The 4,902-nt window shown below is 45.8% G+C and overlaps 1 long non-coding RNA gene across 1 annotated transcript; it reads left to right on the forward strand.

Annotated features, from left to right (window-relative positions):
* The first annotated feature begins 2,209 nt into the window (after positions 1-2,209).
* Positions 2,210-2,619, forward strand: LOC123964089. Its single transcript, XR_006823332.1, has 2 exons — positions 2,210-2,267; positions 2,374-2,619. It is a non-coding gene; the product is annotated as an uncharacterized LOC123964089 (long non-coding RNA).
* Positions 2,620-4,902: the final 2,283 nt, after the last annotated feature.

The raw sequence follows: 4,902 nt of genomic DNA on the forward strand, positions 1-4,902 counted from the left end.
GCATGGTGACCCCCCCCCCCTTTCAATTCTAGTGCAGGAGTACCTGCGATTCTGGGGGTCTCTCACTGTCTGGCAGCGCAGGTGCTGCTCGGCAGGGTGTCTTCATCCGTGTCAGTCTTCATAGATGAGTCTCTCACTGGATGGGGAGGTACCTGCCAGGGGAGTGCAGTGAATGTTGTGGCTCCCCGAGGAGAGCCGAAGTCCAATCCACAGCTCTGTTGCCACTGGCAGGGAACCTATAGACGTGGGCATCAGAACACCTGCTGTCTCTGACAGCCCTTCACGTCCCAGGCTTGGAGAACGGCGGTGTGTGTCGAAGAGATCTGCACTATGGCATCTTGACCCTTACTGTGTCCGTTTGTGCGTGTCTATCTCTTGGATATGTCGGGCTCTGTGAGGATCTGGTGACTACTGGGTGTAGAGGGGGAACATACATTGGCAGTGCCTGACGTTTCAGTGAGAAGTCAGGGCATTGCAGGTGTTAATGGTCAGGCCAAGCCCCTATCGGTCCAGCCACCTTCTCAGGGGTGTCCCATCATTCTGTCACTAGGTGATGTGGTGGTCGGGGCTTTGGGCGGCCTGTGGCCGACCGGGTTGATGTGGTGGACTTTGGCTTGTCGCAGCTAGGGCGGACAGTCATCGGGCTCCACCCACTGTACCCATAGAGTCCAGTAGAGGGCGGAGCCTGTGTGAGATTGAACTAAGGTTACGATATGGTAACCCTAGTTCTATAAGATATCCCTCCAGTTAGGTGAGGCGGGAACGGTCGTTCGTCATTCTGGTAGAAGTGAAGCAGTCTACAGTGACAGAGCCCTGGCCTGTACCTATGGTATGGGGGGCTCTGTCACAAGGGTGAGGCTTCATATGCACAATGCTGTTGTTGGACCAGCCTCTCCAGGTTTTTCTCCTAAAATTGTTGAGAGGCAGACTCAGGCTGGTCTATCCACTGAGGTCGCACAGACCATCCAAGCGGCGGGCAGTCTCCACCACGTCTTGCTGTTAAGCTAAGTGGTTGGGCTTTCAGCGTTGATGCGCCGTAGGGACACTGCTATTTATACGAGACGCACGTATCGGTAGCGACGTCCTATTGGTCGGCTACGTGCACGATAAAATTTCAGTGGGCAAGTGCGTGCGTGTGATTGGAGGAGGTAGTACCCATAGAGTCCAGTAGAGGGTTCCGCCTGTGCTCATAGGGTTACCATATTGTAACCTTCGTTCAGATTTACTCCTACCATAGATTGGTTCCAGGAGTCAGTCTGGCAGTATGAATCAATCCAGTTATGTTTAAGAGAGAAAAATGTACTATATCTTTTAAATCACATTTTGATGTGATGTGAACTAAGGCTGACAAATCTGACTGAGGCAAGCTGAGTGAAACACACATGGAGTGACGGATGTTAACTACAAGCAAGATGACAGAGAAAACCCTGCCAAAATCAGACACCTGTACCCATTCCAATGACAAAAATAAATGAATGTGTTGACCGACAAAATGATTTCTGCAAGGGTATCAGAATAAATAGAAACAGGACTAGAGAGTCCAGATTGCTTTAATTCAAGCAATTTTGTTTTGCGAATAGAAAATGTATATCAAACAAACAAATAAGCAATAAAATAGGCTTAATACGTCATGCTTCAGAAACTAATGCAGCTTGTCTTACAAGTACAAAAAAAAACATCGTACAAAGATGACATGACTTTTAGCAGTCTTTACGCTGTAATTGTTCTGGGGATTTTCTCACAAATGTCCTGAATAATGTGCCCTACACAACAGCAGGTTGTAGCATCCTACCCAGGCAACAGTAACTGGTGGAATTAGTTGTGTTTAGTTAACATTTTATGTTTTCACCAGGTACAGTCACAAACTCACATGTTGGTTGGCTTATTTTGTTTTAGCAAAGTTTCCAATAGCTAGACAGAATGCAGTCATCTTCTTGTTGTTATAGTCAGCGGTGCCACATCCTCAATTCCCTGCATTTGTTGTGGTGGCAGCCCGGCTGACGGTGAGTGTCCTGGTTTTTTTTTCTCCTTTTTATCAGTTATTCTGCTTTTTCCTTAGTTTTCTGTTCCCTGCCTGCCTCCCTGTATTTTCTCCCGTGTGTGCTCTCTCTCCCTCTGCTCCTGAGCCCAGCCAACGACCCGCACCTGCACCTCATCAGCCACCTCGTCAGCCTGCCACACCTGCCAGTAGTCAACCTCATCCCTGCCTGTATTTCAACCCCAGTTCTCCACACCACTCTTGCTTGATCGTCGTTGCTTCATACCCGGTGCCACCTCTGTGTTCAGGCTCTCATGTTTCTTGTTTTCTCACATTTTCCCTGTGCTTTGTCTCCATTATCTCTAACCCTGTCTCTCCGTCTGTTTCCCTCCCAGGTTCACTCACCCTCGTCCTCCGTTCAGTCGGCTGGGCTCGTCCTCCGGACCTCTCCTCTTTGGGCTTCCCCCAAGGCGTCCTCCCAGTTCTCCCTTGCATCCTTCCTTCCTCGGCCCCAGTGTTCCCCGGCTCCTTGGTTCCCGTCCCGTCGGTTTCCCTGTGCCAGTGTTTCCCCGACATCCTCCTCTCCCTCCACTCCAGTACCTCAACCCCCTTTTCCCCTAAATAAACCTCCTTCGCTAAGAGTGCTGTCTTTGGGTCCTCTCTGTCACCACACCACACCACACCACCCTCGTAACAGCATTTCTGCTCTTCACTGCGTACTTTGCTAGATCATCTATTCACTCACGTGGTATTCTCGCTATGGCCAAGTGAAGGAAGTATTTCTTTTTTTTTGCCCTCATAGCTTACTGACATTTTTACAGTAAATATGCTCAACTATTAAAGGTGGGATATTTTTTTTGTCAAATCAATTCTGAATGGAACATAAAGGGTGCAGCGCCAGACATGTTATATAGTCCCCTAATATAGGCTACCCCTATATTCAATAGTCTCAATTTAAATTTCACATCATTAATATCAATGTTCAACTAATGATTTTCACTCACACACTGTGCTTAGCTAGTTCCCTCTTCTTATTCAAACAAAGGATGTGACAGATGCTGTTATAAGAGTAGTGAAGTTAGGTCTTTTAAGGGCAGTGCAAGGTGATGTGTGTGTGTGTGGGTGAGCGAATGTGAGAGGGTGAGCAGTAGACAGTGATGGTGGAAGCGAGCAAGCAAGTTGTCAGTCTGGCAGTAAATGGACAGTGTAGGTCACAGTGTGTCCGTTAATAAAAGTCTGTTGTTTCCCCCACTGCTGGAAAGTGAAGGCGGTTAGCGCTAGCAAAACATCTCCCTGTGCTTCAGACTCCAGTCTGGAAGCTTAGTGGGACTGGACGGGGTGGAGTCATGTGACTACACTCATGGTAGTATGTTTTTAAGGAAAAACTACATGAACACACAGTGGGGGAAATATTATTAGGATTAAAAATCTGAAATAGCCGATAAGGGAACATTACATCGGCTAGAGGTTCTGAAAATCTTTCTCAATCTCCCGGCACTTTTAAGTTGACTCATAACACCACTTGCTGCAAAATAAAGTATTCCCTATATGTTATCAAAACATTCCATGTGTTATCCGTTTGGTCTATACCGAGGCCATGTCCATGAAGCCGGTCAAAAGGAATCTTTTTTCTGGAGTTCGTCGGATAGCCGTTGGATGTCTTCTTTAAGGTCAGCAGTCTTTTTACTTGCTTTATTAAATAGCATGCAGTCCTCTCAAGGCATTGTTGGCATGATTGTTTTGGGTTTGCTAGCAAATGTAGTGTCGCTGTGTGGAGCTGGTGGACCCTATAGCAAGTGTGTCTGCTTGACAATGAGGTAAGATGCTGACATTGTCTCTGGTCAATAACCCTGTTAGCAGTCAAAGCCTTACAGAAACATAGTGCAGTTGCTTTTTGTTAATATCCAACGAACTGTGGTATCTATACTTAATGGGGTGTATCTGAAAACCTTCTTCTATGTGTTTATTATTTAGATAATAAGAAACTCAGAGGAAGCTCCTGTTTTAGCCTATATAAATCGAGAGTGTGATTGTGCGTGCATCTTTTAGAGTGAACGGCAGTGTTGTTTCTTGCTGATTGAAGTTATATTGTTGGAGATGTCCCCTCATAGGGGTATGGCTTCCTCTATAAAATTTGCCATGCACCACCACTGTCCAAGACAATTGTCAAATGTCACTAGATCTAAATAAAATGTAACTGTGTGCCAGTGAGATTGAGAGGATTAAGGCTATTATTCATGAAAGTCCAAATACAAGCTAGTGTGTATTTCTTAGGAGCATATTTATTTGGCAAAGTAAACCAGCCGTAGCTGCCATTTCCAGGGGCGATTATAAGAATCCTATCTAAACTCACAACCTGTCAGCATTCTTCCTTTGGATCAGCTGTATATAATCATTGAACATATTCTGACAAGAAAATCCGCAGACATTGATCATTTAATATGGATATGTGGCTTTACCAGATGAGTCTGCAGCGGAGCCTGGCCTCCTTGGAAAGGTGACAAAAACCAGGGAAGAAAGGTCTTCCAGAAATCAATAAAGTAATACAAATGTTATTGGCCTTTATGTGACAACTCACAGCTCTATACTCATAATTCTGCTATTGTATAACTACAATGACCAGAGTCAAAGAACAGCATGTTGAAGCAGTTTAATGTGTCAGGTGTTCATCTCACTCCACATTGCATTATTTGCCAGCTCAGGCTTCAGGAAATGTAATGAAAATAATATGGTACCGTTCAGAGCCTCCAGCTCTGGTTTCATTTTGACCCGATCGGGCTGTTATTTTGCAGTACATAAACAACTCTGGTATTCATAAATACTACCTCACCCTGGGTAAAGGAGACAAGCGGCCACGAGGCTGGCTGGCAAATGGCGGCATTTTCAGTTGGCACCCTGTGTGTGTAGCTGTCCCAGCTCTTTCT

This window comes from Micropterus dolomieu, unplaced genomic scaffold (genome assembly GCF_021292245.1).
Source record: "Micropterus dolomieu isolate WLL.071019.BEF.003 ecotype Adirondacks unplaced genomic scaffold, ASM2129224v1 contig_502, whole genome shotgun sequence".
NCBI classification, from domain to species: domain Eukaryota; kingdom Metazoa; phylum Chordata; class Actinopteri; order Centrarchiformes; family Centrarchidae; genus Micropterus; species Micropterus dolomieu.